The sequence below is a fragment of the Athene noctua genome, chromosome 19 (genome assembly GCF_965140245.1).
Source record: "Athene noctua chromosome 19, bAthNoc1.hap1.1, whole genome shotgun sequence".
Lineage (NCBI taxonomy): Eukaryota > Metazoa > Chordata > Aves > Strigiformes > Strigidae > Athene > Athene noctua.
Genome location: NC_134055.1, coordinates 12,421,392 through 12,445,534, shown reverse-complemented (window position 1 = coordinate 12,445,534; position 24,143 = coordinate 12,421,392). Strand labels below are relative to the sequence as shown.

Genomic DNA, 24,143 nt, shown 5'->3' with positions numbered 1-24,143 from the left:
TCACTGTCGAAGTTTAAGTCCACCAGGAAAACATCCCAGAGAAAGGTGGAGTTTCTACCTTTCTGGTGGCTTCACTCAGGTCTGACTTTGTTCCAGTCACAGATAAGCAAAGGCAGAGAAGCCTGTGAGGCCACAGCCCTTGACTTCTGGAACAGATCATCCCAGCAGCACAGGTCCCTGATGCCGCAAGGACTGTCGGCATCCTCGGGCCGCAGGAGACTCTGCCTGCAGCCAGCTTGCTCCCTGACAGCGCTCTGGGCAAGGTGATGGGACCACAGCAAAAGGAAACTTCTGGTGCCCCCAAAGATTCAGCACTTCTTGTTTCTCAGCCATCAAACTCAACAACTTTATGATAAATTTGCAGAGGAGAAGCCAAAGGAAGGAGTGAAAAAACTGAAAGCGGGTAGAGAAGTATCAGGAATGAGGAAGAAGAGGAAAAGATCCCAGTAGCCACATTCCCAATGAGTCCTGGAAAAATGTTCATCAGCTTGAGGTGAACCCCTGGCAGCAGGGAGCTGAGACAGGACGGGGTCGAGGCACTGGGTCTGGGTACACGCCTCTGCAGAGCATCCTACAGAAGGGGATACAGGGTGCCCTGGCATGTTACGGGACACAAGCTATAGGGCTCAGTCCTGCCTGTGGCACTCGGTTTGGGTTTCGGTGGTTAAACCCACTGGAGGTGAGGCTGTCCTGCCGCTGGGGCAGAGCTCGGGTGGGCAGTGCTGGCTGCACCTCATGTACATCCACCATCGTGATGATATTCATTGAGTGCTGCTCTGATCCTTGCCTGGAAAGTGTCTGATTGCCTCTGATTTTTCAGTCTAGTGGTGGAGGTATGATGGTCTCATGCTGGATGGCAGGAGGTGGAAGAAAACTGGAATTCAGTTGCTGGCTCTCACCTGGGAGTTCCACCATCTTGCATGAGCTCCCTCATCAATTCCCAAAAAAGCCTTCTGCGTGACTACATGGTGGTGTAAGAAGCACACAGGTTATGGTACAGAAAAGCCTATAAAAGGCTGCCAGACAGCTTTTGTTACTGCATCAGTATGTCAAGTGTGGGAAACAAGCAGGAAAGCTCAATGTTATAAACCAGGAGGATTAGGGCAGGCTTTGTACCTGGTGTCCATCCAGAAACATGCCCAGGAAGCTTGCCTACCCTGCAGGTAATCCTGCAACAGCATCCCAGTGCTGTGAAAAAACAGGCTGTCTTGGCAGACTTAAAATCAGGGGGAGGAATTGTCAGAGCTGCCCAGGGACACCCCTCGCTCTCCACCCGCACTGGGCCATGCTCATGCTATGAAGCAGCGTTGGTCCCATCCTCAGGCTGCCACGTACCCCAACACGGGCCTGGGGCACCCAGAGATGTGGGCTCACCCCTCAGCATGGGGCTGGCAGGAACTGGGGAACAGGGCAGGCTGGGAAACAGCCAGATGATGTTTCCCCCTCCCTGCCAGCAGCTTATTGCAGAAATCCAGCTGTGGGTGAGAGGGAGCACGGGGCTCATTTCACCTAGCTGCAGACATGCTGATGTGGACTTTTCATGTCTGAGAGGGTCACAGGAACAGGGTCACAGGAACAGGTCCTTCAAGGGAACACTACACCAGGGCTGGTTTTAGTCACGTCCTTCAGGAGGAGATGAACTGTGCTCATTTCTCACTGCTGACAACAAAGGAGTGTAGGCGATTCACTCAGATGCAGCCATCTGTATGGAGGCCTTCAAAAGTCAAGCAGCACCTCCGCTCACTCAGAATCACAGAATCATCTGGGTTGGAAAAGCCCCTGAAACTCCTCCAGCCCAACCATGACCCTCACCCTGACCATTCCCAACTCCACCAGATCCCTCAGCGCTGGCTCAGCCCGACTCTTCAACCCCTCCAGGGATGGGGACTCCCCCCTGCCCTGGGCAGCCCATTCCAACGCCCAACAGCCCCTTCTGCACAGAAATCCTTCCTCAGAGCCAGCCTGACCCTGCCCTGGGCAGCTTGAGGCCATTCCCTCGGGGCCTGGCGCTGGGGCCTTGGCTCCAGAGACTCATCCCCCCTCTCTGCCCCCTCCTGGCAGGGAGTTGCAGAGGGCCAGGAGGTCTCCCCTCAGCCTCCTCTGCTCCAGACTGAACCCCCCCAGTTCCCCCAGCCGCTCCCCAGCAGACCTGTGCTCCAGACCCTGCCCCAGCTCCGTTGCCCTTCTCTGGCCACGCTCGAGTCATTCAATGGCCTTTTTGGGGTGAGGGGCCCAACACTGAACCCACTCACTGAGGGGCGGCCTCCCCAGTGCCGAGCCCAGGGCTCAGATCCCTTCCCTGCCCCTGCTGGCCATGCTGATAAGACAGATGCTCAGTGTCCTTGTTGTCCCTCCTGGGCACGGGGACAGGAGAGCTTTGCCTGTCGGATCCTCCGCGGACGGAGAGCTCGGGGTGGCCGGCGGCGCTGGGTGCTCGGAGCTGGTCCAGCTGCAGGCTGGAGCATCCCGCCCTGCATCCCCCGCACCAGCTCAGGGTCCGACAGAGGCAGGTTCTCTCCCCCTCCCCGGCCCCGACACAGCCCCGGAGGTGCAGCAGGAGCTGCCACCGCTTGGTGGGGCTCGTGGCCGGATCCTGCCCCCCCCCGGCCCGGCCCCGCCGGGGGGCTGCGGGGCAGCCACGGGCGAGCCGCTGCGGGGCCGCCAAGGTCCCCCCGGAGCCTGGCTGGGGGCGAGCCCAGCGCTCCGTGATCCTCAATCCCCGAGCAGCCCCCCCGTGCCGGCACCGGGGTTCCCCCGGGGAGGGTAATTTGCAGAGATTGTCCCTTCGGTCGCGCCGTTATTCCCATCAGAGGAGCGCGGGGCACGCTGCCGGCACTCCCGGGGGGGTTCTGTGCAGCCTGGCGGGGATACAGCCCGGCACCGATTCTGAAATCAGGAGGCGCTACAGAATCGTAGTGCTGCAAAGTGTGGCACGAAGTCTTGTTCTACCAAACAAGAATATGTCTTACAAAGACCTGAATGCAAGTTAAAATGGTGAGGATTTAAAAAAAAAAAAAAACCACAACAAAAAACCCCAAACCCAAACCAAAAAACCCACCCCAAACAAACGAGCAGCCACAGACATTTCCAAGTTGCCTAGATTTTGAGGGAGGTAACACCTACAGTCACAAGGGCATAAAGAAATCAAACCCCAGACTCTCACCGAACGAACCTTCAGGAGCTCACAGACAGGTCTAAGAGATGGCATACAAGTCTGAGCTAAGACATAACCTGTTACACTTTAAAATATTGCACAGGGTAGCTCAGCACTGATGAATTGATGTGTGCCTTCGACTGGCAGCCCTTCACCCATCTTTCTCTTGGGGTCTGTCTTTCTAATCCATAGTGATATTAGTAGAAAAATGTCAAAATGCTATATAAATTAGACTTCAGATTTAAAGACACTGGAGAGAGTGCAACTGTACCAAGCCAAGCACCATAAACTCTAGAAATGCAGGTTTCTGGGGCAGCAATCCAATCTGTTATGACTTGGGAGCGCTCAGGGGTGGCTCCCAAATAAGCCCATGTTCCATTCGAGCAATGGCAGCCACTGCCCCACCGAGACCAACACAGCATTGAAGTGCCCGAGATCCCGCTCGCTCTACCAAGCAATGTCATTATTTTTATACTCTGTTTGCTTGACTGGGAGTTCTCCAGCTTTTGGTTAATATATCATTGTAATAACTGCAGAAAAACACAAAGCAGGAAATGCTAAGAGCATGTCTCCAATAATTCAGAGATAACCCTCTTGCTGGCTTTATTGAGCCTTGGCTGGGTTGCTCCTGGAGCCCAGAGGAGCCCAGACCACCGGTGCTGGGAAAGAAGTTGCACCTCCAGACGCTGCTCGGAGCTGTGTCTGCCCCTGGGAATGGCCTGGGGTGCTGTGGTGTTCCTGGTGCAGTGACTCTACGGAGCGAGGGACAGACCTGCACGCTGAGCACACAGCAGCCTCTCGGTGATGAGGATTGCTGGATCCAATCGCCACGTTAATGATAAACACTGAGAATAAGAGCAATGAGCTAAGCTTCCGCAGCTCCAAATGAGCATGGGGAGCATGTATAAAAATGCTGGCAGGTGTTGGGGGGTGTGTGGTCAGTAAACATGGAGAAGACCTGCTGATAAATGCACCAAAACCCTCCCTTTAATTTTCTGTTAAGACTGAGCACCGTGGTGCCTTCCTCTTTCGCTCTGGGACACCCACTCTCCCTGGCCAAGCAAGGGGCCTTCGCCTCGCTCATTCCTGCCGGGGCACAGCTGCACCCGCGCTGGCATGGCCGAGAGCGCGGGGGGAGCAACAGCCACGCAGGATCCCTGCCAGCCCAGACCCTCCCTCACGTGGGCAGTTGCCCATGGGGCTGAGGCACAGTAGTGGCCCCTCGTTATCCTGTGATGAGTCCCTCATCAGGCACTAATCACCTCTGGAGGCTGAGTCTTTCTCAGCACTCTGCACAAGATGAGCAGGGGGCAGCTCGGGAGGATTCTTCTTTGTGCAAGGGACACACATGTCATCCACCCATGTGACATGCCCCACTTGTCTCTGCACCAAACCACCTCTTCCCTCTCTTCCTACCATCTTCTTCTCCCGTCTGGTGCTACACAGGCAACTCCTCACACAGCAGCAAAGCAGCAAGACCTGGTTCTTACTGTCCACATCCTACAACTGCATTTCTTGGCACTTCCCCTGACCCTTGCATTATGAGTGAGCAATCACAGCTGCACATCATGCTCACAGGACAAGAGCAGACTCGAAAAATCACCTAAATCAAATATTATAAGATTCCTCAATGCAGAGGACTCATGCCCTGGCTGCAGAGTCAGGATCCCTCGCTGCCTCTGATACCAGACCGGTGCATGCACGGCTGCGGACGGGCTCACTGAGGGCAGGAGCGAAGGGTTCTGCAGGCAGAGCATCCCCCACCCTGCTGGGCTGGGCACCTCTGGAGCACCAACTGCCACAGCCACAAAGCTGTATCTTCTTACAGAAAGCCTCTCTCATCTAGGAGACAAAGGACAGGCAAAATCCAGTCGCTGGAGAGAGGAGATGTGTTCATATCACAAATTGAAGAGGTCTTGTACACGTTGCCTAAATCTCATCGTGATCCTGAACCAGCACTCTCTGCTCCCGGGGGCTCCTGGTCAGCAGCAGGACCTTGATGGATGTTACTGGGGATCCTGCAGTGCTGCTCCAGCTGGGGCTTCCCTGTTCGAAGTCACATGGAAACTCTGCCAGACCCTTCTCCCAGAATGATCCCTGCCTGGCTCTGTGCTGCTGGGATCCCAGAGGTGAGGTCGGGATTAGCTAGTTCCCTGACAGGGTCTGGACCCAGTCTTGGGCAGTTCAGCCCTGCCAGCTCTGCCCACATGCCCACCATGCCAGGTGCTGGCACTGCTTGTAAGACTGTCAGCCAGACCTGTGAACCCCCTGGCCTTGTCACTCCACCTCTCCCTGTCACCACATCCCTCCTGTCACCCCTTCAACAGGATGCAGAGCTCCTCTGCATCCCTATGTGCTTGCTACCACTTTTTTTTTTTTTCCCGTTTCCTCATGCTATGGCATCTCCTTCTTTTCTACCTTTTCTGTTCACAACACCACTCTGAAAATACTGAATTTCCCTTTTCTAACTTATCCTTGCTATCTTTCCCTCTTTATTCCCACTATCTTCACACCAGCCTGTCCCTGTCCCTGTGCCAGCACCACTCACAGGTTGTACGGAGCAGCCAGGAGCTCCCCTGCAGAAACACAGGGGATGTGAAAAGGTCCCGGGGAAAGCCAGGCATAGAGAGGTGCTCGATTCTCACTTGGGGCCTTCATTTATAAACGAGTAGAAATAAAAGATGACCCTGAGAGGTCATCTAGCCCACTTTGCTGCCTGAAGGCAGATCAGCCAGACCTAAAACATTCCTCAGAGACACTCACTCAACCTGTTTTCAAGACCTCCAAAAAGGGAGATTCCTCACCCACTCCAGGACTGCCTTCTCTCTGACACCGGAAAGTATTTTCCAGCACCTCCTCTGAATCTGTTTTGCTGCAGTCTAAACTTATTAATTCTCACTGAATCAACTATGCCCACAGAAAAGAGATTATTTGCTTTTTTCTCCCAAGAACCATTTAAACACTTCTGTTCTCCTTTCTGTTCACAAAAGAGTCTTTAGGGACAAGGGCTGAAAAAGGACTTGGAGAAGCAAAGTCCCTGATGGCCACAGATTTCTCTGTAAGGGAACTCAGATTACTTCACACCCTTCTTCATGGGGGATGAATAAGTCAAAAGGATTTATTTGATTTGAAGTGGCAGTAAAAATTTTATAACCAACCAGAAAGGTTAGCATGGAAAAGAGAGGAAGAGAACAGGACAAGAGAGTGTTCAAAGGGCTCTAGAAAAATCACAGACTAAACTGGTGAACTGTTAACATCAACATATCACTAAACTGACCACAGTAGCAGAAAAATTGCAGGTAGCAAATAGCAAGCTGAATCTGAAGAAGTTGAGAGCAATGCAGGGAATTAGTTCCTTGCCCCCCAAAAATGGTAAAAAAACCAGCATAATGAAGGGAAGAACTAACAGTGCTTTGGAAAAGGAAAGTAGTGCTTCACAGACCCACAGGGTTCCTTGAAGCAGTCAGCAAGTGTGGGAATAAAGATAGTTCAGTTAATGCCGTACGCTGGCATCTCCTCTTCCGTGCTCCTACAAGGTCAGGCTATGGAAGGTGACAGAATATCACACAGCACTACCCAGGGTCATCTCCAGAACTGAGAGAAAAGCAGGTCAGCCATTACAATGAACTTACCAGGACAATCCCACAGATAAACTGTGTTGTCCAAATATTCACAAAGGACTTGGAAAATGAGAGGAATGGTGAAGTTGCCAAGTTTTTCAATAATACACAAATATTCAAGCAAGTAAATATTAAAACTGGCTGCAAAATATTAAAACTGGATACTGAGTGACAAGACTGATAAAGATGTTAAAAAATGCAAATATGAAAAAAAATACATCTAGCTATTTTACCCAGGGGTGAGCTCTAAGTTACCTGTTAAGAAACGGGCAAGATCTTGGAGCCATCATGGGGAGTTTCATGCAAACCATTGCTGAATCACCCAAAGCAGTTAAAAAGCAAATAGGCTATTAAGCATTACCGGAAAAAAATTAAAGAAAAAAAAATCTACTAGATAAAGCTGCAGTGTGTCAACAACTTGAATATTACAAGTCCTGCTCATGCCATCTTAAACAGAGGGCACTACTTCTGTACAAGAAGAGATTAAATGAACAAGAATTCTTCAGCTTAGTGGAGATGGGGTATGTTAGAGCTACATAAAGTCATGAAAAATATGGAGAATTGATGGAACAAGGACTGTGAAGAGCTGTTAAATTCAAAGATATGGACCCCAGCCCCAGTGCAGGCTGTCTCTGAGCCCAGCCTGCCGGCAGCTGGGGACCTGCAGACGAGTGTCACTTTGTATTTGCCCTTTCCTTCCACATTTTGGGGCCAAGCAGGGAGCTGCAGACATGGGGGCTGTGCACTGGGTCTGGAGCACCCGTGTGGGCGCTTGCCAGGCACCACCATGGGCTGCACGCTCACCTCCCTGCTGGAAGACTCTTCCCACAAATATCTGGGCTAGAAACCAAATAACAGAATAAAGCTGAGGTCCAGTGCCAGGGAGCCGGGAGAGCTTCTTCCACCCCATGGGCTCCAGCAGAACATTAGTGGAGCCGGCATCTGCCTCACCTATGGGGACAGCTGTGTGACTTCTGACTGTGACCCGGCACCAGTGCTCCTGCCTTCCTTCTCACAGGCGTGACAGCAGCTCCAATCCCACGCAAGTCTTCGGGGCAATACTGGAGTGTCCAGGGCCTGGAGGAGCCTGAAATGATTTTGTTCAGGACAGCAAGACCCTCCCAACGCTGCAGCTCATGCCAGGAGCATCCTGCATGCACCACTCATGTCACAGCCTGCGGCGGCTGGAAGTGCCTTGCTGGAAAGGCTCCCTCACAGCTGAGCTACATCACAAAACAGAAAGGAGCCTGGCAGCAGCGAGGAGATAAGCCAGGAGGCCTAGGGCACAGCGAACAGTGGCCTTTTGAGAGGACGTGGCATCTTGGGCATCACCATGCCACGTCCCCTTGTCGCTCAGAGATGCCCACTCCCTGCTGACCTGCTTGCTTCATCCAGCTGTGCCGTATCGCTGTCCCAGAGCTCCTGAGGACATTCCTGGGTTTGTGGATATCAGGGTCTGGCTCTGTGCATCCTCCTCCCTGCTGTAAGTCTGCCACTGAGGCTTTGAGCTAAATAAATTATATTCGTTCAGAAGTTTATATTCCTTCATAGGCTTCAAAAGTGCAAGTGGAAGTGCCTTACTACCTTCCTCCACATCTTTGCTGCTAACACTGACCTTGCTGTGAGAATTATTGGGCAAGATCCTCTGCTGGGGTCTATCAGGAGATAAAGAGGGGGAACCTGCACTGTCACAGGAAGGAGCAGGGCAGAGGGACAGGCTCTGAAAGCCAGATGTGCACCTGCAGGGTGCATCTCCCAGAAGTGTCAGAGCACAGACACTGTCACAACCGCTGGCACCTGGGGAATTTCTGGGGACCTCTGCACGGCTGGGGAGGAACAGGGCCCCTGCACCTCCCCTGTCTTCTCGGTTGGACGCCACATCACCAAAGCACTGACGGCCCTTAGCAGGCTCAGGCTGCGATGCAGCGCAGTGCTGTGTTCCTGCGGCACAGGGCAAGCCTGAGGAATGCTCCTGCCAGCCACACTGCCCTGCCAGGACACCCCAGGTATCAGATCCTCCTCCCTCGGTGTCCCCCAACACTGAGTGAACATCTTTATTCCTGTGTAAGAGAAACTCTTCCCAGTTTATCTTAACCCTTCAGCTCTATCAGCTCAACAGAAGCCCCGCTCACACTATGTAGCTGTCACTACTCACAGACACAGAAGCAGGAACGAGGGGATGCTACCAAAGGTACAGGAGATGCTGCCAGGAGGGGAACATGAAGCTATAGAGGAACTGAAGAGTGCTCTGGGATGCTGCTGGAAGGACACAGCACACTGAGGAGGGATGAGGCAGAGAGGTGAAGTGGATGTTAACCATGAAGAACATGGAAATCACTGCTTGAAAAAGAAAGAGAACGGCAGTGTTTCAAGGGACCCGAGGAAAAACTGCAGCTTCCTCCTGAACATGAAGCCAAGCCATCAGGATACAGGGCTTTTTAATTTACCTGCATAAAGTTTCAAGAGCTGTTACACAGCAAACACACCTTACCTGCCTGTGAGTCACAGACAAACACATTCACTGATAACAAACGCATTATTCTTAGAGAGACTCAGGTCCTACCTCAACATGCAAATAGCTCAGACAACCATCTGAGTCCCCCGAAGGAGTGGCAAGAGGTGGGAGAGGAGACAAAGGATCTACAAGGTGCCACTGCAATACTCCTATGCTGGTTCCTTTACGCGTGCTCATGAGCTTCACTATCTTTGGCCCGTCTCAAGGGTCAACAGGGCCCGAGGGTTTGATACAACAAATCAGTCCCTAATCAATAACCGCATCTCCTTCCGCTTTACATTACAAAGCTGGTAAACAAAAAGAGGAGTGCCGAACCCCAAGAGGGTTGTTTATTTGATTATCACAGGTGCAGTATTAGATGGTTTAGGTGAGTTACTAAGTGGATCTTTTCCGTCCAATTGCACAAACATGGCCATGGTGTGGGAAAAAACTCTTGTTATACACTTCACTGTCCTACTGACAGCTCTGCTGAAGTTTGCTCTCCTATGGGCAGAAAGGTCCAACACCGAGGAAGCAAGTGCCACTTGTTCTAGCACAGCCACCATGATGACAGTATGGGCCAAGAAGAAAGTTTTTGGCAAAGCTTCATCATGATGTCTAGTTAAACTCCCTCTCTGGTCTGCGCATCCATTTTGGAATATCAAAGGCAAAGGGAGGCTCTCTGGTCAGCCCTGACTCACACCACTAAATGAAAGTAAAGGCAAGCTGGCCCAAGTCATGGGAGAACAGCTCAGGCTCCCGCTGCCTCCAAGCACACTGCAAGCAGTCTGGGTTCAAAACCCAGTGAACAGCATCCAGCCCATGTGGATCTGCTCACCTCATGTACCTTAGGGGGCTCAACTTGTCCCCACTCTGGGGGACAGGGTCACTGGCAATCTCCATACTTCAAGGCCCCCTTACCCAATGACCTTCTGCACTGTGCTGACAGGGGTCCAGGGGTTAAAACTTTTCCACAAAACTCATGCAAGTCTTGTCCCTCAACAGCTCAAAGCAAAACCCAAGCTGTGCAGAGAGCACAGCAGCCCGGTGGCATCCCTCCTACCCCTCAAAGCACCAAGCTGTATTGTCACTGGAGACCAGTTAGGGGTGTCACAGACACATGAGGACTTCCACAAGTGATATGTCAAGCACCTTCACAGGAGACAGCTCTGACTCTAAAACCAACTCCGCAGTAACGGGCCAGGTACAAAGACTCACCCAAACCCAGATCACTTTACCGCAGGGACCGGAATATTGTTTCCTCAACCAGCAAGTTTCTACAGAGGATTTCAAAGTTTCAAAGCTTTGAAAGTGGATGCCAGAAAGAGCATTCTTGCTCTTCTAGAAAGGAGATAACAGATCTAGAGGAGCAAAGACTGACAAGGAAATTCTCCTTGAGGCAGATTATGCCATAATTTCTTCTGAAGCATCACACATCTCTAGGAGGGCTGAACTTCTCCTGAGAGGAGACCATAGGGCTCCCCTGAGGTTGACATGGACTGGGAAATGCTCTAGGACTCTTCTAAAGATACAGCTCAGCAGCAGTGTTGCCTCCACCACTGCTTGGAGATTTCAAGGCCCTGACGTGGACCTGAACCACCATTATGGCCATTTCTGGAGAAACCCGAAATGGTCCAGGGGATCCTTACCTGGTCACAAGTGAAACATGGGCATTTGTCACGATTGCACATGAACCTGTGCTCACCAGGGAAAAGCTGCGGGCAAGAGATGGGCATGGGGTGGGGGAGTCACCCCGGCTGAGCCCTCCTGGCTGGTGCTGGGGGGAACGCTGCCTGATCCCCTCCCCCTTGAATATCCCTGGGCTCCACTGCCTCAGCCAGGTGCAGAACAAAAGGAAACTAATGATTTAGTTATTGCTTCAGCACCGAAGGTTTGAAGGTCAGGCATTCAGCGCCGTGCTCATTGTATGGCCAGGCACTGCCTGCGCTGCCTGCCCTGCCTGCAGACCTGCCGCTCAGTCAGCTCAGCAGGGGCCGGGACTGTACGGCTGGCTTCTGAGCGGGGAGATGAAAGGCTTTTTTCTAATGTAATAACTGATGGCCTCTTCAGTGCCGTTTGAACTGTTTACAGACCGAGTTAACGATTACAGGCAATGTGTACCTTGGCTGCTGCCCAAAATTCTTACCCGCCCGTCAGATATTATCAAAGAGCCCTTCACTGCTGGCCTGGAGTCCTTCCAAAGCACAGCGCCGAAATGCCGAGGAGGGGCCTTCAGCGCTTGATCATGAAACCCAAGCTAGAAAGTCACAGATTTGCTCTGGCGAGGTGTCCTGGGGACCAGCCGCTGAGTCACGTAGAGACATGGGAACACCCGAGGGGTTTCTGCAGCCCCTTGGTCTGTGTGGGGTGGGCACTTTCCTGCAGAACATCACCTCTGCCTGTGCTGGCTTCCACGAGAGGACCTACACAGTCCATGAGGTCCGCCTGTCCAGGTTTCTCTCCCTGCACAAGGTCGCTGCCGTCCATACCTCATTCTTTACACGTAGCCTGGGTGGTTTTGTTAATGCTGGTGGTTACACAGCTTAAGGCTACTCCTGCCAAAAGCGTTTTCAACACCCTCATGCCTAAAAGTGTGGACAAGAACAAACCAGGTGGTAGGAGATTAGATAAAATCACTTCCATTGTTATTTGTAGCTGGAAAAATGCAGGTGTAGGTATAAGGTCTGGCTAGATTTGGGTTAGAAAACAAGCCTCAGCTCTCTGGGGCAAACTGCACCAAGTCTGGAAATCCTGTTGAAATGAAGGGATGAAATCAAGAACTGGCAAGCTGCTCTAATTACAGCTGAGTAACACAGAGCCGCATTCAAGCAGTGCTGAGGCTACAGAGCAAACTGCTTCCGAGGCAGGAAACACCACAGCTGCAGAGGACGGCTCCGTCCTACCAATGGTCCTGCCCCCGTGGAAACCTGGGGAGGTTCAGTGAGAGCAGAAGCTAATCTCTGTGCCATGCATTGCTCCTGGAAGTTTGTCAGAGGCAACTTCCTAAATATAACTAGGGAAAAAAAAAAAAAAAAAAATTACATTGCCATTTCAGATAGAAACATTCGTCAGTCCCCCTTAACACTGAAGTTCAGGCTGTAAAATGTTATTTAATACTGTTCACTAGACCATCTGCAGACTGAGCTACCATGGCTTCAAGGTATCCACAGAACACTGTTAAAAAACCTCTGCTTCAGTGCAGCCCAGGGTTTAAAACTCCCAGCTATACCAGCAGCATGAACTGATGCATCTCCTGCCTACCAGGGGGCTGCAGCAGTGCTGGTACACCATCACCCAAAAGCTCTTTGTAGAAAAGGCTGGATAATAAAAGTATGAAAATTTATACTAAAATTTTGCTCCCGTGTTCCAAAAATGAGGCATTTTTGACCTGCACAAAAAATGCAAAAGTGTCTCTTTCGCAGCCTACAAGGGAGTTTCCAAGGGATGCTTTCCAGAGAAGGGCTGATGCCTTCACGTGGTGCCAATTGTGTGCTTGAAATATGATGTATGTCAGCAGATCCCAGGCGTAAGGGCGAAGATTGAATAGCTAAAGGAATAAATTGCTTGCTTTTTAATTGCATCGCATACCGACTTCCCAGTGTTTTATTGCTCAGATGTAGGTTTTTTAAATAGGGATGAGAGAGTGGCTGGTGAGGGGCACAAGTCTCTCTCTTGCTGGATGTTGTAGTATTGCCAAGAGACAGAAATGTAGATGCAAATATATTTGCTGTGATTTGATTCAATAAAACTTGCTAGTACAGTGCAGTACACTACAAAAATTGGTTCCTCCTACGCTTACTTGCTAAGACATGAGTTCAGGCCCTCTGGGATCCGCAATTCCCTGGCTGCTATCGATGACATCACTGACATCTAAGGAGCTGCAGGAATGCCGAGAATGCAGCTCCAGGCTCCTGGGGATGCTGAGCTCATCGGCTGCTACAGGAAGGATGAAAGATGGGGTGTCTGGGTCGCAGTCCTGGCTCATTTACAGCCTTCCCCTTCCAATGTACAAACACATGCTCATTTTAAGGCCACACAACACATGGTCAGAAAAGGTTGCACCAGTTTAAACAGCAAAGTTGGAATTGTTTGAAAATTTATTTCACTGAGGTCTTCAGATGGTGAGCAGAAATGAGAGTCTCGCACAGACACGGAGTCAGACCAAGAACTGACATAACCCTGTGATCCATCTCTCACAAGCCAGCAGAAACCAGCAAAGAGTGGTCTTCCAATGTTAGACCTTCCCGGCATTACTGGAGTTACTGATCTGGAGGACGTAGCCAGAGCAGGGTGGTTAACAGCCTGAAGGATTTCACAAACAAACACGCCTCGTTCGCTTTTTGCCCATTTATACTTTCTTCCACAACGACCTCTGCAAATGAACTCCACAAAAGATTTCAGCTAAGTCAATAACTTTTTTTTTTTTTTTGCCTCACAGGAGACTTCCAAGAGAAATCTCTGTTAGCTCTCGGATGCACCTTTGACTATTACCATCCTTGCCGCATGTAACCCGGCTTGCATCCTGGGGCGTCCAGCCCCTGAAGATATCACAGACATTCTAAGGGCTGGGCTGGCACACTGAAACGAGCTTGAAGCAGGTAAGCATAAAACTCTTCCCCTTAGTTTCAGCCTGTTGGGAGCACTCTGAAGACTCCAGCATTCATCACCAAAGGGCATGTCTTCACGCGGAGGTTCTTAGGGACGAGGATGACACAGCTCTTGGCCCAGTACTCAAGAGGCTGAGGCCAAAAAGGTGAAGAAATTTCCGTTTTCAGCCACCTCTGCTGCAGTGTTCAGAGCTGTGAATATGCAGGATCAAGGACAAATGGGACAGAAAGTGAAATAACTTCCCTGCTCAACAGAATGTGATCCAGTAGATTACCTACCCACTGTCTTTACTCAAGGCCACCCAATGATTTGAGCAAACGTTACTTTAAAATGGTACAGACTGACTGAGCTCTTAACAACTCTTCTCGTTCTGCAAAACTGGAAGGGAGCCATTCACAGACCATGTGTTTGAGGCAGGGAAACTAGGTTAGTTGTGACATCACCTCCACTAAAGGAACCAACTATCATCAACCCTTGTCTCCTTGAGAGGGGACAGAGATCCAAAAGGAGGATGAGTGCCAGCATGAGGAGATCTGGAGTCACTGTAGTTAGGACTAAAAGAAGTTCAGAAAGGAGAAAAGCTCTCCTGATTACAGGAGGGAAGTCTCATCTCTGATTACTGCAGATTAGGAGACATGATGGACAGAGCTACCAGCCTGACACCTGCTAATTCTGCTTTTTTTCCTGCTTTTTTTTGAACAATGATGCTGGTCCCTGCCAGAGAAAGACCACTGGAAGAGAGAGCACTGCCTAGAGCTTCTGATATGGCTGCTCAGTGATAAAACTACACTATGTAGTTGTGTAAAATCAGCCATCTACACCTTGAGTTGACTCATGCAGACTCCATTGCCTTTTCTCCTGGTTCTGAAGGGTGGAGGTGGTTGTTGCAGTCACAGATTGTCCCTGTGGATCTGCTGCTTTTCATCTCGCTGTGCTCCCCCTCACCGAGGTAGGATGTCTGATCGAGGGTTTATTACACAGCCATGCTGGAAGCACAGAGAGGTTTTAACATGTTGCATCTTATCCCCCCCATGCCATAAGACTCCATACTTCTGCCCTGACGGCTTGTGAAAATGGCAGGTGCCCATTTTCCAGGGAAGGGGAGAGCATGTTCTCACAGCTCCCATCTCCAGAGCCATGCCTGGTCCACGCAGGGTGAATTTGCAGGGCTCTCTGCAGAAAGCAAACTCTCCATAGAGCTACACCTCATCGGCATCGACGTTACCACCTGGAAACTGCTGAGGGGTCTGTTCACGACTGTCTGCAAACTCTGGAAGGGACAATCCTTCATTACAGCTCAGCTGACTTCTCCCCGATACAACTCGGTTAATTTTCCCACCAATACTCCCTAACATCACACTGAACAACGTGCATTTACACCGTCCAATACACCAAGCCCTTGGATTCCTCATGCGAGCTGCATCACTGTCACTATGTAAGGACAAAAAGCCACTGTACCCAAAACCTTAAAGCCTGCAGAGCACTGCTTGGATGGTTTCTGTTGTATTAGGAATCAGTGCAGCACTTGAGAACATAGGGATAAATCATTAACAAGTCATTATTGTTCACAGGTATTTTTGGCAGGAAACCACTGAGGTCAACTTGGACAAACTCCTGTGGGTAGTGGGGGTGGCACTTTTCCTAGAGAAGCATTCAAATCCTCCTCTAAACAGGCTGGATATGACCTTCCTTGCTGAATCTAGTCGACATGAAGAGTGCCACAGCCCCTCCTTTCTGCTCTTCTTGGCCTGAGCTTCCTTCAGACATTTGTGATCAAGTCCGTATGTCTGCGGAGTGCCTGCCATTCCTCTGGCACACACGAAATGACATCGCTGTTAATCACGAGCACCCCTTGCAGTGTGGGCAGGCTGGCAGCCCAAACAGCATTTCTCATTTACCAATCCTATAATCTCACAACTCACATCAATCACTTCTGCTACTGGGGGCTGGGGAATTCCCAAACACGGCATCTTCTCCTAGAGATCTGCCCAAGGATGGTTGTTTCTCATCCTCTGGAAACCTGCAGAGACGCCACTTCTGTACAACTGTATCAATAACTCCTCCACAGCAAAAATCATCATTTTAGTGGGCACATGTGCCGTTTTCTCCCATGGCCATCACTGCTGGCTGACAGCTGAGCAACCATCAAGAGCCCTCTCCACGGTTAGTATTTTGGAGGCTGATCCCTCCTCACAGCTTCTAGCAGTGTCAGACACTCCAGCTCCATGAAACACTATTTATTCTCGTTGTCATTCAGTTTCCTGCTTTGGTGGCCAGCTGGCCACTGACCCCATTGCTATTTAGCTGTTGTAAATCAAGTGCCAAAGGACACTTTCAGAGCATCGTGATGTGGCAATCCCTCCGATTATGTGGATGTGGTCGTTTTAAAATTAAGTAAGCAAACAATTCTGACACAAACAGCTCAAAGGCTGTTGCGTGTTTTTCAGTGTGTGCTCCTGGCTAGGAGATACAACATCAAGATGGGGCTGCCTTTAAAGACCTAAAAATCTCATACAAAATGCCATGGACTCAGCCCAGCTGCTCAGAAGGTTGAGCACCCAGCCAGTTCTGGATGGCTTGGTGGTGATTTTTTTGCTAAGGAAAAGTACTTTCAACTTTGACATTTAAAAACCGCCTTTCATAAGCACAAAAAAATTCCTTTCCAAACTCACCAGCTTCTGGACACATTCATGTAAGCTAAGGAAACCAGTCAGGTAACCAAGTCCAGCTCCTGAGCTCATGCTTCCATCTTTCTCTAAAAAATACTGACTCCACCACCACAGTCCCAGGCAGGGATATCTGTACTGCAAAGTGAAGCAACAGCTGCTTTACAAAAGCCTGAAGTATGGTCAGGTAACTCAAAACAGTTTTTCTGCTCAGCCTGAGGTTGCCAGCCCTCCTACTCCACATGTCCTGGGAGCGGAGGCTGTGTCTCTACCTGCAGACCCTTCCTTCTGATGATGTTCCTCAGCAACCTGCCCACCACCCTGCCCCATCTTCATCCCGAAACTGCAGCTGGGCTGTCTGAGCCCCAAGTTTTTCTGAGCTTTGAGAAATTTTTGTTTTAAGAGGCTGAAAACATACATGTAATCACAGCCTGAAAGGAGAAAAAAAATGAACATTAACTGGATTCATGCTAAGACTACGAGAGCTGGGCTACAAATGAGGCTGTAGTATGCACAGAAATAGTGGAAATTGGATTTGGAAGCATTTAATTTTTCCATCACTTAAGAGGAGGCCTCAGGGCATCTCTCCCTCATAAAAATGGCAAGTTCTCTATCTCCCACTATAAACCATTTGTAACAGCTATGGCAGACAGGTCACTGCTCCAGGAGATGCTGGTAGCAGCTGTGTTTCAGAGTGGGTAGAGCCTGCACACTGACTGCACACGTTTCACACTCCTGAGAACAGGAATGACGTCTGTCCTTCCCGCTGCAAGGCCAGCTGTGTGTCATGAGCACTCTCCAGTACCTCCACTGGCAGGGACAAATTAAAATCTGTTGGTCACACACGTCTGTGTGCTACAGTTCTGTAACACAAGCACTGCAAAACCTACAGTATGCGTTTCCTTCAAGGAGAACACTTCCTTCTTTCCCTAGGTAGTCTCATAGCTCTTGAACTTGATGTTGATGAGACCTCCCCAGGCTCTCATCCCACTGCACCTCTCACAGAAAAGAAGATTCATGACAGGGCTGCCATCAAGTAGGGGTCAACTAGACTGTTTTTTCACTGGAATGATGACTGGCACTGTTTAAAGAAAATCATTCTGAGTTTAACATGGTCCTATTGATTCTGAGGTACAGCCCAAGCTACAATAAACATTTCAAGGATCTTCATGTGATGGAGCATGCCGCAGAGACATTAAGGGTCCAGTCACAGAAGCTGCAGGAGTGTCTCTTCAGCCTACCAGAGCCCCCAACCCTTTCTTTCTAGGGACTGTTCCTTTTCTGGCATGTTGTCCAATTACTCCCACTCCTAGAGCTGCACCCAAGAGCTTCACTGACTCCGGAGTGCCCCCAAAATTCATCTGCCCAGTCCCAGCAGGGTTATGCCAGTGGCTGCCATCCCCTGCTTCCACGACTTCCAGGCTCCATTTCCCTGGTCCATCAAAACCCCTTTCATACCCCAGGACTGGGGATGAACATCAAGTTGATTATAAAACAATTTCTTTTGTTGATAGAAAATTCTTTGCAGGGCGTGAACAGCAGGAGAAAGAAAGGACTCCTCTGAACTGCGAGCTGGCTGGAAACCCCCGGAGGGCAAGAATCTGATCCCTCGTCTTTGAGGAGCGCAGGCCTGTCTGTACAGGCTGCAGGAACAGCCGGCCCAGGAGAGCTTTGTGTGTGCAACGCCGACAGTAACACCCAGCAGCCCTTTCCTTGCCAGCGCAATGCGCGAGGTTCATTAACAGCCTGCAGTTTCTGCACCGTGCACGTAAAATGGCCTCGTTCCTCCCGTTTGCACCCCTGGACAGACCTAGCCTTCCTCACCACGTTAATCCCCGAGACAAACCTCCATCCCAGCATCTCCCGACCCACCTGCCCCACGCTGCCCCACTGCCTCCCTCCCTGCCCCCACGCGCCCTTCGCCAGCCGGATTATCCGCCCCAAAAGAAATCCTCCTCTCCTGCTGCTCAAAACCCTACCCGTGTGTACCCTTGGAGCTGCTCAGGAGGAAGAAATCCTCCATCCACTGACCATGAAACCCGGCCAGGGACACCCACCTGCCTATCAAATATCAACACCCCACCAAGTCGCCTGCCACTTGCAGCAAGCACTGGATGCAGTGATTCTGCAGATGCCACCAAATAAACTGTGACTCTATATCAGTGCTTATAAAAAGAAATCCTGAGGATCATAAAGCGCCACTGTTTTGCAAACTGGGCAGAAGATGTTCCTTAGGAGCAAGTAAATTGTTAATCAGCGCCGAGCGTGAGAAGCCAGGCTTCACAGGTTTTGTGTTTTTCAGCCCTATGAAGAGGCATCGTTCCTGTATTTTTTATACTGGTTGCTGTGATTTGCAGATTTGGGCAGCCAGCTCTGCTCTGGTCCCATGAGGACCAACGTCCTTCAAAGTGGTACTGTACATTTCAGTAAATAACAAATACAGACAAAAGAATACCAACAATGTAGAAATCTTTAAAAATGGGTTTGAAATTCCCCCTGAAGATCTCTACATCATGAGTAATGGCAACACCACCAGCCCACCAGCATCTCCTGACACAGCCACGCCATCCCGAGCAGTCTAGTTAGGGTTAGACCCGTTCCAGCACCCTTTGTGTCCCACATCCAGGAAAACCCACGGGTGCACTGGTTGCCCCTAAATGTGTTTTCTTTCTCCCTCTACTCCCACCACACAGCTTTGCTACCAGGTGTCACAGGTTCTGGTCAAGTGCTACTAGCTAATATAATAATATATACATAAAATACATAAACTGATAGCTGCATCCCAGCTGTTCTGTTGCTCACATGTTTAGTACCAGCCTTTGAGCAAGGAGAAAGCAAAGTGCAACGGACTTCTCTCCCCGTGCTGAATGTCTGCAGTTCCCTTTACCCAGTTGTCACCTGTGGATTGCAGGTGGTTAACGTGACCCTCTCAAAGCTGGGCAAGAGTTACCACAGCTGCTTTCTGGTTATTTCTGGTAGCAGCATCCTGGGCTGGGGCTCTGCTCATCCCAGCACCCTCCAGCCCACCAGGGCGCTACAGATAGCCGGGGGGAAGGGGCGGGGGGCGTAGGATTTTACCAGAGGTCAGTTTACAGCCTTTTCTGTCACTCCCATCCTTTCTGCAAGGAACACTGTGCTCATTCCAGCTCCTCTGCTGCAGCCCCCACAGTTCTCTGGCAAGGATGCCCTACAAAGCAGTACAGCTTCAAGCCACCCTGCTAGAAAGTCAAGGTGGGCAGGAGCCCTTGATGGCCACCCCCCTCTCCCCATCACACCATGGCTGGAGAAACGCTCCTGCTTGTTTCTCGCCCTCCTGCTCCACTGTAAAGGCTGGCTGGTACCTCCACAGCCATCTCACAGCACCGGCCTTGACTCGTGGGCTGCTCCTCGCAGCCAGGCTGGCAGGAGGTGGGGGGGACCGGGCAGGGAATGGAAGGGCTGGCAGCAAGGGAAGGTCTGCTCAAGGAAGCCCAGCTAAAGTCTGATTAGGAATGTGACGGGAGGCGAGAAGAAAGCGTAGGGTGTGGAAAAATAAGGAGGAGAAAGATTGTTTTGGAGGAGAATAGGTCCAGAGCTCTGGGCAGTTTCATTAGAGGAATATTAAGTAAATGAGTCAGAGCTTGTGGTGCCTGAGGCTCGGGAAAGCTGCTGCTGGTGTGAAGGGATGGCAAGAGAAAATGAGGTTCGTGGCATGCTGTCTGCATATGAAATTCAACCATAACAAAACAAGAGGAAACATGTTGCCTGCCTAACACTTTTATTAACATTTGCAGAGATTAAGTACTGCAGACGTTCGATCGGTGCCTTCATCTGTACCCGACTCAAGCTCTGCCCCTGCCTCGCTCTAGGCTAGCGACTTCAGCCAGCGATTTCCAACTCACTGCACTTTCGAAAGGCAACGCAGAGACCCCGGCACTCCCCTCTCGAGCAGCATGCACCACACCACACTGCTCTTTTTAGATTCCAAAAGTAATTTTGTATAGCAGGCTTTACGCATTCGTAGCTGGAAACTGGATTTAAAATTTTGTCTCTTAATTCCTGCACCTAAAAAATGGGATATTGCACTGATATCCACCATGCAAGAATGCTGTGTGTATCAATAAATGTGTATCTTATATATACACGTACTTATGTGTGTGTATATATATCTATATAGACATATATACAGATATGTACATCTGTGTGTAGATAGCTATATATAGATTTTTGTCCATCTATCTGTCCAACACAAAATCCAAGCCTGAAGTTGAGTAAAACAAAATGCCTACTTCTAAATTAGAATACTAATTTCATAAGCACCTGGGTAAGGAGTCTAGAGGATACTGTAATAATAGAGATGCACAATTAATATAGTAGAGTGTACTAATATATATTTAACTGTATGAAACAGTTCCAAAGATCTGTAGGTTGAAATTCCATGCCAGTACAGAAGAAAAAAGTATTTAAGTCACCAACTGACCACTTATCTGTGGTGATGCCAGAGATGAGGAAAGGCTAAGGGAAGTTTGGAAGGTTACAAAAGTGGAAAAACACAGTATTAATGGGTGACACCAATCACTGCCATACAGGCAGGGAAAATGTTATATTGAGGTCTGACCAAAAGACAGCTTTAGGTATCTTCATCGACATCTTTATGGAGCAATCTGGAGAGAGCTCCAAAGTAGATGCAATCCTGCACAGTACACAGGCGCTTTGGTTGAAGACAGATTATTTCTGTAATAATGACCATCATATATTCAAATTCCCCTATTTGTGGGAAAGGAAAATGAAAATAAATAAATAAAACAAAACCCTTAAACCATACAGAATTCTAAGAATAAGTAAAATAATTAGAAAAACATTTTAGAAAGCAAATGAGAAGGTAAAATGTTTCTGGGTGATACAGAAATTGTTTAGAGATCTCCTGCTAGAGACTCTGAGTGAACCTACACCACTGAGCAAAGGAACCTAGCTGGACCCCAAAAGCCCAACAGTGAACAATAAAGGAAAGTAGAATACCAGAAGGAAAAGGCAACCTTTAAAAAGTGGAACTTGAATCCAAATGATGAGAGCAGAAAAGACTGCAATCCTGGCAATTTAAAGAGACTGGTCAAAAGAGAAAAACATTCTAGGGGCTTACATACAAACAACAAAGCCTTTTTCAACACATCAGAAGCAGGAAGCCTATTAGTGAGTTTCTGTGGCTAACAAATAACATAGGGAATGAAAGATGCACTCAAAAAAATTTGCAAAAAAACCTAAATGAATTGTTTGCATCATGGTTCACTACAGAGGAAGTCAGGAAGTTCCCATGCAGAGCGTTTCAGCACGTTCATAAATTACTTGGGAAAGGGTAAATTAATGAGGTGACAAAATTCACAGATGAAACAATATTTTTCTGAATTATTCAATCTCAAACTGACTGCGAAGACTTGCATGAAGGATCTTAGGCGACTCAACATATGGCTTCATGAGCGACAGGATGCCAACTGCTCCCACCTCTCCCATGCTCCTGACCACATGTTCCCCACTGCTTACCCCATCCTTGATTTCTTCATGAGCCCATTTAGGCTATAAAAACATCAGAAAATGAACCTAGCAAATTAAGTTGAGCATTTTCTGCAGTTTTAATGAGCTGGACGGGTTTGGGAAAGGCTCACAAGGACAGGGTCACAGCAAGTGAGGGATGAGTTGTGACATGGAAAGTAGGGGTGGGGTAAAGCAGTAATTAGAAGAAAAAAAGAGAGAAGTCTTCCTTTCAGCAGCAAGGAGCCGTCAGTTGGGATCAACTGTAGGTGTAACTGCAGCTTGAATAAAGTGATAAAATGACAGGTGAAATTCAGTATCAATGAGCGCAAAGGGATATGCCTGGGAAACAGTAATTCTAATTGTAAGGACAAAATGATAGGCTTTAAAATAGCTAACTAAACTCAGAGAAGACCCTGGAATCATTCTGGAACATTTTCTGAAAACACCACACTATTTGTGTGCACTGTATATATATTATTTTAATATATATAGTTCTGCACTCTCCAAAGAAGCAAATGAAGTTAGGAAAGTATTGGAAAAGAGGATGGGGAAATACCACCTGTGGTACACTTACAGCTGAACAGTCCACTCAGTAATGGTCACCCTATCTCAAAATGCAAAACCACAAAAAGTACACAGGTAACAAAAGCAGACAGGGAGCAACAAGGTGTGGAACAGCTTGTGTGTAAGAAGAGCCTAGGATGCTCCACCCAGAACAGGACAGAGTCTTGTAAAATGGTGAACATTGTAAATAACACAAATAGAGAATAATTATTCACTATTCTTCATAATGCAAGGATGAAAGGGGCACCTCAAACCACTGTCAAGTAAAAAGTTTGAAGTAAACAAAACCAATTCTTTTCATAGGCCCAGAATTACATTCCCTGACAAAAGATGATGTGGAGGTGTAAAAGATCCTGAAAGCCATGTGGGCAAGATCCATCCTGACTAACCAAGTGTCCTGTCTGTCATTTCCAGCCTGGGGGCCCCCAAAGCCACGGAGTCCTGGGATTTGGGAGGACACACCCACCTTCATCTTTTTTCTCCTACTGGGCTTTTTCTCCTAACTTCAAGCATCTACCACGTATACCTACGTGTGTAGCCCATGTACTGCTGAGCTAGCTGTCTCACTTCCCTTCAGAGACAAACCCAAAATCCACTTTGCCCTTACAATACATGGCTCATTTGCCCTGTGATGGATGCCTATGCTGTCTTAGATCAGTTGACCCCAAGAAGTCCCAGTCCTTTCCAGTGACTTTCCACAGAAGGGGTAAAACCCATCTGCATAGAAGACAACCTTTTTTGGAGGGACCAAGTCTATCAGTACAGACTGGATTCCATGAAGAAATAAGCAGATCCCATTTTTCACTTATAGGTAAAGACACCTTTGACTTCATGTTCTCTGATAATTGTAAGAAAACTATTATTTTAAACCCAAGAAAAGCAAGTCACTCTTCTACACAAAAATCCTGACCATAAGGAGATGATGACAAAACAATCAATCTATGAACATAGGTACCCGTGCTGCTCAGTGTGCAGATGGAAGAGGTTCAACACTAATATGCTAATAAACACTGTAGAAGAACCTACACAGAATTTAACTCTTGTCTCAGGCTTTCATACTTCTTTTAAATCTGGCTACAGGCTTTGATGTAAAATAACAAAACCAATCACACAGTTTAGCAAGACTGGGGCTATCACTGGTATCTCTGTGGGTGGCCCTAGAAGAGGTGCAGCACAGTCACACTCCTGCTGGCCTCAGACAGTTCATTCTTGTTAACCTCCCTTTTCAGCACACTTGTGAGGTCGCTGGACACCTTGGAAGAGTGAAGATGCAATACAATAATCTGTACTTGCTTGGCTCCAGACAGTATGACACCTATATAACTGACCAAACACTGTCCTAGTAAGACTGAAGCAGTATTACCAGGCAACAAGAAAAAGGCATTATCAACTTGACTTTTGTTCACTTAACCAAATTTACAACCTTGCTTTCTCATTTGATCCTGAACTTACAGTTGATAACGGGCAAAAGTACATTGCATTCTCACATTACTACAAGGTGGCCATCTCTTTGCTTCTCGATGAGACTG

General features: G+C 48.9%; 1 protein-coding gene across 1 annotated transcript in view; it reads right to left on the bottom strand.

Moving 5' to 3' along the window:
* RNF43 (ring finger protein 43) overlaps positions 1–24,143 on the bottom strand; it is a 58,033-nt gene that overhangs the window by 16,461 nt on the left and 17,429 nt on the right. The gene's annotated exons all lie outside the window — the stretch shown is intronic.